The sequence below is a fragment of the Eubalaena glacialis genome, chromosome 15, assembly GCF_028564815.1.
Source record: "Eubalaena glacialis isolate mEubGla1 chromosome 15, mEubGla1.1.hap2.+ XY, whole genome shotgun sequence".
Taxonomy (NCBI): domain Eukaryota; kingdom Metazoa; phylum Chordata; class Mammalia; order Artiodactyla; family Balaenidae; genus Eubalaena; species Eubalaena glacialis.
Genome location: NC_083730.1, coordinates 24,020,414 through 24,030,881, shown reverse-complemented (window position 1 = coordinate 24,030,881; position 10,468 = coordinate 24,020,414). Strand labels below are relative to the sequence as shown.

The 10,468-nt window shown below is 40.5% G+C and overlaps 1 protein-coding gene across 4 annotated transcripts in view; it reads left to right on the top strand.

The window, feature by feature from the left end:
- The first annotated feature begins 310 nt into the window (after positions 1–310).
- The window catches only part of SMAD4 (SMAD family member 4), a 53,256-nt gene continuing 43,098 nt past the window's right edge, over positions 311–10,468 (top strand). For 2 of the 4 annotated variants that reach the window (XM_061170414.1, XM_061170416.1), the window contains exon 1: positions 312–425. The gene's annotated coding sequence lies outside the window, so the exon portion shown is untranslated. Of the gene's footprint in view, positions 426–700; positions 831–10,468 lie in introns of those variants that run through there. The other 2 variants (XM_061170417.1, XM_061170415.1) reach the window with 2 other exon arrangements.

The window sequence follows — 10,468 nt, the reverse complement described above, 5'->3', positions numbered from 1 at the left end:
GTGGTCTCTGCGCGCGCATGCTCAGTGTCCTCTCGACAAGTTGGCAGCAACAACACGGCCCTGGTCGTCGTCGCCGCTGCGGTAACGGAGCGGCTCGGGTGGCGGAGCCCGCGTTCGCGGCCGCCCGCTCTCCTCTGGAGGCCCTTCCTGCCCTCCCCTCGGCTTCACGGCCGCCCAGGGGGCGGGAGCGGGTGAGGGGAGCCGGGCGCCCCGCGAGAGGGGCCCCCTGCCGCGGGGCGGCCCGGGAGCTCGAGGCGGCCCGGCCCGCGCGGGCAGCGGCGCGGCGCCGAGGAGGGGCGGCCTGGCCCGGACGCCTCGGCGCGGGGCCGAGGAGCGCTCCGGGCCGCCGGGGGAACGACGGGCCGCGCGCCCGCGGACGAGCCGCCGCGGGAGAGCGGACGCCCCTCGCCGTCGCCCGAGCCCAGGTAACGCGCCATGTCCCCTCCCCTTCTCCCGACCGGGCCCGCGCACCCCGCCCGCGGCTTCCCCGCCCCGGGGCGGGCTCCCGGCGGTGGCGGCGGCGGCGGCGGCGTGGGGCGCGCGGGAGGCCGGCGGGCCGGCCGGGATAACCAGCGCGGCCGCCTGACGGGCCGGCGGCCCCGGCGCGGGTCGGACCGAGCCCTGGTGCCTCGCGTCCGTCGGTCTCCGGGGTCGGTCCTCCGGCCCCGAACTCCCTTCGCAGTTTGTCGCGGAATCAAGTTGAACTCGGACTGGGACTCCTGCAGCGGCCGCCGCTGCTCTTTGTTGTTCTGAGTAGTTTCAGTGTCCCTCCTGGCCGAGCGAGTCGGGTCGGAGTGTACTGCCTCAGGTCTAAATGAAAGTTGTAAATGGTTTGTCTTAATTTCTTTTCTCAAGCAAATTTTTGTTTTCTCTTTGTCCCTTATTTTCTCTTCCTGGTTGAGTCATTCCAGTTATGTTTCTGGCTTTGGTTTGTTTACTTACTTTTTGAGTATTGTGGGTGATGGCGGTATGCAGGAAACATTCTTAGCAGCTAACTGACACCCGCCCCCCGCACTCCTAATGAAAAATAAAAGACATAGTTTATCTTATTGCTAGGACTACAAGTACTGAGCGTGAAATTGGTGTGGGGTGTGTAGGGCGGTGGCTCCATCACATGCCCCAAACTGCTGTTACGATTTCTTAAGCTAGATTTTAAAAGATTTTCAAAGAAATTGGTGTGTTTTGTTAACTTAAACGGTTTTTTTTGGGGGGGGGGTAATAGGTTTAAAAAAAACCCTATTGAAAATTGATAGTTATTCCCCCCCCGAAAACCTTAGTAAAATTAAAAATATATGTATTTGCGTATTTTCAAATAGTTTATTTTGAATTTAGTTTCTTAACGCCTTTAGTTTTTGGACTGTAGTTTAAGGTGAAACTGCCAGTTATTTAGGAATAATAAATATAAGATAATGGGGAATCATTTTAATTAGTCTGAATTGACTTTCTAAAAGCATGTTGTCTTGGCTGATTTTTAACAACATTTGAGTTTTGCAAGAATTAGCATCCTTTTAGTCCCAGTAGCAGTTTGATTGTTCGGATGTTAAAGTAATTAGATTTAGAACGTTGCACTTGAATAGTTATTATTGTAGTTTTCATAAATTGTCTTTGCTAAGTTGTACTTAGACTATATTTCAGCTGAAATATAGCCTGGGGAGTTCTAATGTGCAATTTTGCTTTTTCTGCTAAGGATTTATTTTCTCTTTTGGAAAGTTCTGATATGGTTAGTACGTGACATTTCAAGTTGTAAACGATTGATACAATTAACATCTTAAAATATGATTTTTTAGTTACAGTGTTTCTCCAGTAATGTTATGATTTTGAGTTTGTTACAGTACAAGTGTAATACAGGTAGGCCAAGCGTTTAAAATTTGGAGTATCTTTAGTCTAAGGGTGGTGATGAATTATGTAGGTATAAGTTGTTGGAATTAAAACTAAGAGTTGTTCTAGAGAAAATTTATATAACATTTTGTGAGTCTATTAATAGAAGTGACTTTTTCTTTGCTTTCCAGGTTTTTGGGTGAGGTTGCTTTAAGGAGGTATTGCATCTTAATTTTTTTATTTTTGAAGTGGGAGTGCCTAAGTAGAAACTTCTGTGTTTAGCTGAGTTTCTTCGTTGTATATCTTGAGCGTAGAAAAAACTGAAAACCCGTTTCAGATTTAATGAAAACTTGTGCTGAGAAAGTCACTTTGAAATTTTTCGGAGTAAGTTTTGTATGCATCATTGACCTTTTCCGATGTCTTTGCTGCTCGAAGCATTTCTACTTGTGCTAGGAAGCAGCAAATCTTATTTCTAAAAACCTATACTTCACTTTCTTAAGCTACATTTTAGTTGAGCTGTTTCACCATTTGTGTGTGAATTCATTTTTCTGCATTCCCCTTCAGATTTTTCCCCCCAAATTAAAGAGCAAGTATTAAACTAATTTATGCTGTCCAGTCACACTCCAGCTCTCTGGCTTGGAAGCTGTTTTTTCTGATTGAGCCGGTGTTATAGTAACATCAGTAGACAGTATTCTAATTGAGCTGTGAATTGCTGAGGCCTCTACTAGGGCAGTTAACCCTACAGGATCTGCCTCACTCATTACATTTAAAATGCATATTTAGTCTCATCTAAAATTTTGTCTATTTTGGTGAGAACATACATTATTTTTCTTATGTTTATTAAGCTTTACTTATTTCAGTCCTGTTGTGTCGCCTTCTAGCTTATGCCTAACTTTTTTTTCATTTTTTTATTCAGTGATTTTAGAGTGAATCGTTCTTTAAACATGTTAGCCATTTCCCTGCTCGTTGTACATGTTTGGATTTCCTTTTTTTCTCCTAGAAGATAGTGTAGTTAGGCAGAAATTTTTGTTTTGTTTCAGTGATGATTAAAGATGAGGTGACAATCATGTATAAAACTAACTTGACTGAAATGAGTTTGATTGATATCATTATTTTCTACACTAAAGTTAAAGGAGTTAGCTCAGCATAACACAGAATTTAATACCACTGTTAAATTATCAAATTTTGGGTTTTTTGTTCCACAGTTGATGAAGATTCAATTGTTTTAAAAAGAGAATTCAAACAGTTGACAAAAATGTCTAGATATTATTCATTTGAGCAACTTTTAGTATGGTACTATTAGCATCATAATATGCCAAAACATATGCTTAATAATGAGTTAGATTTAGAATTTTTGGATTTTTTTTCTCATCCTAATATGTGTAATTTTGGTGATAGGAAATGTGGCTAAATTCCAGTTTCTCAGGAACAAGATATTTTAGGTTGTGTCACCTTGACACTATTACGTGGTGTACTTGGCATCCAGGAAAATTTGTTTTAACCATGACAGTGGATAAAAACTAGGGTAGTACTTATGTAAAACTAAGATGATAGGTCATCAGAATCTTATAATTTAAGTCTTGATTATTTACTACTGCAGATTATAGGTCAGATAGCTACTAGAGATTGTAAAGAGTGCCTATTTTTACATCTTAATTTAAAGTTAGTGATAATTGTAAAGACCTTTAAGCTTAAAGACTGTACTTCATTATTTACATTTTAAATGAGAATTGTTTGACATTTGGAAAACTTGTAACTGTATGGGGTTATCTTTTTATTGCTTTTTCACTCCCAAGGTTTAGGGCAGTGGTTCTCAACCTCGGCTACATTTTGAAATCTCTTGGGGAGCTTTACAAAATATCGATGGCTGGAACCCACCTCCAGAAATTGTGACTCAAATGGCTTGGGGTGCAGCCAGATCAGAGTTCCGAAATGGTTGAGCTGTTAGGGTCCTCTAACTTCTTTTTTTTTTTTTTTTTTCTTTTTTTAATTGTTTCCTTTGTGTCAGCTTTACATTCTTTAATACAGTGATATACATATGCGTGATATAATTATCTCACTTTCGACTTAACGGGTTCCTTGAAGGTATTGCCACATTCGTTTTGCTTCCAAATCTGTCCCTCTGTCTGTCTCTCTCCTCTTTGAATCTCTTTCTTCATTTTTCAATTAATTTGAATTGTCTGGTGGCAAGTTATAGGAAGGTGTATCTCCCCTGATGAGAAGTTGGTTCATCATTGCTTTCCTAAATAAGAAGTTGATACTTTGACATATTCTAAAATGCTTACTTGGGCTCCTTTTAAAGACTAATGACTTTGTTTAGGTGCCAAACTTTGCATCTAAATTCCCAGTGGGAATTTGATCTTCCTAGAGGTTAATCTGCTTGGAAACCATCACATTTTCTAGGCGTCAATTAACTGGTCACTTCGCTGGTTCGTGAGAAGCAAGTTGCATTGATTTAGGTTTTACTATCAGAGGTTAACTTACACACTGTGAGACAGTTGCTCAACAAGCCCAACTAGTTCGCTGTTCTTTAGAGCTCATCTGGGGGGGCATGTTCAGTTCTCCATTTATCAATATATTACTTGAAGTAGTTCGTTAAGTGCTGGTCTACAAGTAGTTGCATCTGCGTCTCTGGAAGAGCTATTTAAAAAAAATAGAATAAAATATTCTTTGTCCCATCCCAAAACACACAGATTCAGGGTGAGAATGGAGTGGAGGAGGCATGGGAATCTGTATTGTTAAAAAAAAAGACCTCTTGATTTTAAAGCCTTTGGATATTTTAGTGTGCTTATCTTTATTGCTTCATTTGTTTTGATACAGTACGAGCTTTACTTTGCAATCATTGGTGCACTGGAGTAATTTACTTAAAATTCATTGGGGTTCATCAAACCCCAATCTGCATGTTTAGAATGCAAATCTTATTTATGATGTCAAAAAAAGGACTTCTACTGAATATTTTGTTTTTGGTATGTAGTAAGGTATGATTTTTGTATCTTAATGTAGATGAATGTATGTAATTCAGGTCTTTTTCAAGTCAAAATGTATTTCTAAACGTAAGACTGGATTAAGGTTATTTGTCAGCGGTATTCACTAGTGAATTCTGGAGCATTTGATATCAGTATGTGGCCAATCATTGAATCATCTGGTGAAAGGATTACTGTACATAAGCACACTAGGTGCATCTGTGTCATAGAGGTCTCCTACTAAAACTAGTTGAAGGAAGAATTTTATGTGTATAGATGTTGAAATTAAGCAGCTGGCTAATAGTAAGAAAAATGGCATAACTTCTATGTAATTAATCTTTTAAATTAGTTTCATAAATTCTTGACGTTGCAATTTGTTTCACTATCTTTTTGGTAATTCGTAAAGTGAAGCATGTGGACTAGCATAGACTACGTCAGTGCTTTGTAAAACTGACAACACCTCAGACTCCCAGGGTGCTTTTTAAAGGTAGGGCCCCACTCAATATATACTTAGTAGGCCTGGGCCTACTGCAGGGGGAAGTCTGATACAGCCCCTTTTGAAAGAATAAGCTAGATGACTTGATAGTCTCCTTCATTTAGAAGGTTTTATGAAATGTATTTTTCAGTTATCAGTTATTAAAATTCACCCTACTTCACGAATCTTTTAAAATGGTATTTTCCAAAGTGTGGTCCACAGACTCTTCGGGGTCCCCATGACCCTTATCTTCTAGGGGTTCATGAAATCAAAATTATTCCCATAATAAAATTGAGACATTATGTGCCCTTTTACTGTGTTGACATTTGCACTGATGGTAGGGAAGCAGTGGTGGGTAAACTCCTGGCACCTTAGCTTGAGTCAAGGCAGTGGCACCAAACACACTTTAAGCATTTGAAAAAATGCCAGTTTCACTTAATATCCTTGGTGAAGCAGTAAAAAGTTTTAATTTTTAAAATATCTACCCTGGAGTGCATGTCTTTTCAGTATTCGGTGTGATTAAATGGAAGTGTGCATAAAGTTCTTCTGCACATCAGCGTACATCTCTAGGTTCATCTCTAGGAAAAGCACTTGTGTGATTGAGCTGCACGCTAAACTATCTGCTTTTTTATTTTTACTTAAAAGAATGACTGATAGGTAAACTGTAGTTACTTAGACTTGGATATTTGGCAGGCATTTCCTTGAAAATAAGTGATGGGAGCCTGCCACTCAAGGAAAATAACTATTTGCTGCCAATGATAAAAATATGATCTTTCAAGTGAAAATTAGATATTTGGAAAACTTGTATCTACCACCATGGGCTTGCCAGCTTCCCAGTACTTAAAGATTTTTCTGATGAGATTGGTGATGAGATTTAGGAATGTGATTTTTTTTTTTTTTTTTTAATTTTATTTATTTATTTTTGGCTGTGTTGGGTCTTCGTTTCTGTGCAAGGGCTTTCTCCAGTTGCGGCAGGCGGGGGCCACTCTTCATCGCGGTGCGCGGGCCTCTCACTGTCGCGGCCTCTCCCGTTGTGGAGCACAGGCTCCAGACGCGCAGGCTCAGTAATTGTGGCTCACGGGCCCAGTTGCTCCGCGGCATGTGGGATCTTCCCAGACCAGGGCTCGAACCCGTGTCCCCTGCATTAGCAGGCAGACTCTCAACCACTGCGCCACCAGGGAAGCCCGGAATGTGATTTTTAAAAATACATTGTGTAAGGAAATGTATCAACATTAGGAAGGTCCGTATAAATCATTGAACCAGTGTTTTTCCAGATGACCAATGTATGATGTTACAAATCATGCATGGGTAGGAGATCCAGTCAAAGCACAATATGGACCAATGGATTTTTATATAGCAGAGCCAAGAAGTTCACTGATACAGTTTCAGATTCCACATTGCAACTAACCTTTAGGAATTGCCATTTGTTGCATTTTGGTGTTGAATAAAAGATGAATATCCATCATTATCTAAAACGGCCATTAAAATATTCTTCTCTTTTCTCACACAGTTATCTGTGTGAGGCATATTTTCTTCATAAGCGTTAACCAAAACAACATATCACAATAGATTGAACGCAGAAGCAGATATGAGAATCCAGCTGGACATTAAAGAAATTTGCAAAAATGGAAAACAACGTCACTCTGAATACTGACTTTTTAAAAATTTTTATTTATTTTGTTTTTGGCTGCGTTGGGTCTTTGCTGCTGCGCCCGGGCTTTCTCTAGTTGCAGCGGGTGGGGGCTACTCTTCGTTGCGGTGCGCGGGCTTCTCATTGCGGTGGCTTCTCTTGTTGCGGAGCACGGGCTCTAGGCACGCGGGCTTCAGTAGTTGTGGCACGTGGGCTCAGTAGTTGTGGCTCACGGGCTCTAGAGCACAGGCTCAGTAGTTGTAGTGCACGGGCTTAGTTGCTCCGCGGCATGTGGGATCTTCCCAGACCAGGGCTCGAACCCGTGACCCCTGCATTGGCAGGCGGATTCTTAACCACTGCGCCACCAGGGAGGCCTCTGAATACTGACTTTTTTGTTTGTTTTAGAAAATAGTTATTTTTCATAAAATTTATTAATATGTAATGGGTTTATTATTTTAAATTAATTTGAGTAAACAAACATTTGTTTTAATTTGTGATATGGTAAATATTAATAGATGTAACTCATATAAACAAAGGCTATTTGGAATTCTCAATAATTAAGAATGTAGGTAAGTGGACTGGAGACCAGAGAGTTTGGCAACTGCTATTTTAAAGTAACTCGTTATCTGTATTATTGACAAGATTACGGGTTGGTTCCATTGTTTATATATGTGGTTTGTATTATATTGCTGCTGTTTCTGAGAATATTAACTCAGTTTTTAAAAAATTGAAGTATATAGTTCGTTTACAATGTGTTAGTTTCAGGTGTGCAGCACAGTGATTCAGATATGTATATATGGATGTAGATATATAGATAATATATGTATATTCTTTTTCAGATTTTTTTTTCCCTTATAGGTTATTACAGAATATTGAGTATAGTTCCCTGTGCTATACCGTAGGTCCTTGATTAACTCAATTTTTGTTCAGTTATGTACTGGGAAATATGTAGCAGTCAAGTTAAGTAAAAAGGGAATTCATTGGCTTCGTCTGGAATCAGAGCTGGCCTCAAGAGTGCTGGATCCAGCGTCACAAGAAGCCAGTATCATCAGGATTCTATCAAGTTAAGTAAAAAGGGAATTCATTGGCTTCGTCTGGAATCAGAGCTGGCCTCAGAGTGCTGGATCCAGGGTCACAAGAAGTCAGTATCATCAGGATTCTATCTCGGCTTTGCTTTCCTTTCTGCTAGTTTAAGTCTCAGGTAGGTTCCAGACTAACTATTCTCAGCTTCAAGTTCAAGCCCAGCAAAGAGCTTTTTGTTTTCCCCTGCTCTGTAGTTCCAACAAAAGTCCTGGAGCTGTGTTATTAGCCTGACTTGGGTCCTCTCCCATCTTTGAAACAGCTAATGTACCTAAGAGGTAGCTCTGGTTAGGATTGGGATTGTCCCACCTGTACAGATGGGGAGATTCTCCTTGGGAAATCAGAGTACTGTTATAGAAGGGGAATTATATGCTGGCAGACAAAAAACAGATGTCAACTAGAGGACTTTGTTGATTCTTCTTTTAACAACCTTTAATTTATTCATTCAGAAAAATGTTAATTTTTAAATAAGATTATTTAAGGTGAAATTGGTGTACCAGTATGACATTTAAATCTAATCCCAATGGGTAAACAAGAAGCACATCTCTAAATTTGTCCCTGTAGTTCATCTTAAAAGTTACCACAAAAAAAAAGTTCTTTTTGTTTCTTTGTGTTATTCCCATCTCATATCTTTATAATAATTAATACCTGCACATATAATTCTTTATGCTCTTGGAGGTTCTCCTCCAATTGCACTTATTTTGACAAAACTCAATCTAGGCTGTAACTTGTACTGCAGGCAGTTGAACTAATCCTGTGCACCAACCCCTGCCCCCTGCCCCAGCTTGTAAGCCTATGATTAGAATTTCTTTCTAGTGATACTTCACCAGGCCAGGCTTTTTTTTTTCTTGTTAAACTTAAGCACTTTCTCAAATATTCCCATATTTGATCCTTGACCAAAGTATCTATAACTTCTAGAAAATATACATGTTTGTTTCACATAGTGTAGTCAATAATCCAAAAGTAAACAGACATCCGAGAAATAAAAAAATGTCAACATTCATTAACTAAAGTTTTTGAATTTCCGTGAGAGCCTCTCAGGTCAGTACTCAGCCTTTTTAATTTTAGAGAGTATTTTAATTATTTTGGCTTTGTAGTCCATGGAGTTGCTTTTAGACCTATGGTCAACTTCAGGTGACAGCTTATGTTTAACAGCAAGGCTAGAGACAAAACACAAAATAGGTAGATATAAGAACAAACCTCTGTCCCTTTTGCTGACTTCCTGCCTCCCGTTACCCCATCGCTGTGGGATGGCTTGTTCTATTACAGTGATTTTATCTAATACCTGTGTGTTGGAGACTTTCAAGTAGCCTTAACTTCTCTAATGAGCTCTTCAAACTCAGCATATTTAAAGCTGAATTTGTTACTTAACCTCTTTTAAATCTTTTCTTCTTTCTTTATATTCAGTTAACCTATCTAGGAAATAGGCCATCTTTTGACTCTCTCGTTTTTACTCCTTATACTTAGTTGACTAAAAAATCTAGTCTGTTCTACCTAGAAACGTCTTACTGGTTCCCCTTTTGTTTCCATTGCCCGTGCCCCTAATCTAGGCCCTGTCACTCTTCTGACCACTGTCTCCTGACTGGTTTTCTGTTCCGCTTTGCAAAGCTCTTCTCCATGCTCTCACTATAGTTTTCTTTCTAATACAGATCTAATGCTGTTATTCCTACCCCTCTCTACCATAAACCTGCTCTAGACAAAACATCTGCACTCTTGTCCCTCTGCTTTTTCCTATGATTTTCCTTCAGCCTGGCAAATTCTTATTCACATGTGGTAGTTGCAAGTACTCTCCCGTCCATATTCTGATGGCTCTCTTCTGGCACATGGTTAATATTTACTTCTCTGTCTCCCTCCCCCACCTTGAAATTAGGCATGGTCCTGGGTTCTCAGCTTGGGCACTAGTGACATTTGGGGCCAGATCATCCTTTGTTGGAGGGGCTGTCCTGTGTGTTGTTGAATGTTTAGCAGCAGCCCTGGCCTCCGCCCACTAGATGCCAGTGTACTGCTCTGCCTTCCACCTCCCCCTTCCAGTTGTGGCAGTCAGCATTGTCTCTAGACATTGCCAAATGTCCCTGGAGGGACAGAGTTGCCCTGGTTGAGAACCACTGGCATGGCCATATGACTTGGTCCATCCAGTGTGAGCAGAAGTGATAGTCAACCTTTAAAAGCTGGTGCATGAGTTACCTATCTTTTCCCCTGCCATTTAAGGACATATGTAGAAATGGAGACTTTGTTAGCCTAATCCATGAGAGATGACAATGAGCAGTGATGGACACTGCTGTTATGGGCATGTATCTGTGCTTGACATATAGTTTATGCAGAGAACAAACCTTTGTTTTAAGCTACTGATATTTGGGAGTTGGTTGTCACTGTGACGTAGACTAGCTTAGCCTGACTGATACATCATGCTAAGACTTAGCTTACCTGTGGATTTTCCATGCATTCCTATTTCCAGATCACTTTAATTCCTACCTCTTTTAGGCATCTGTTACTTAGTGTAAT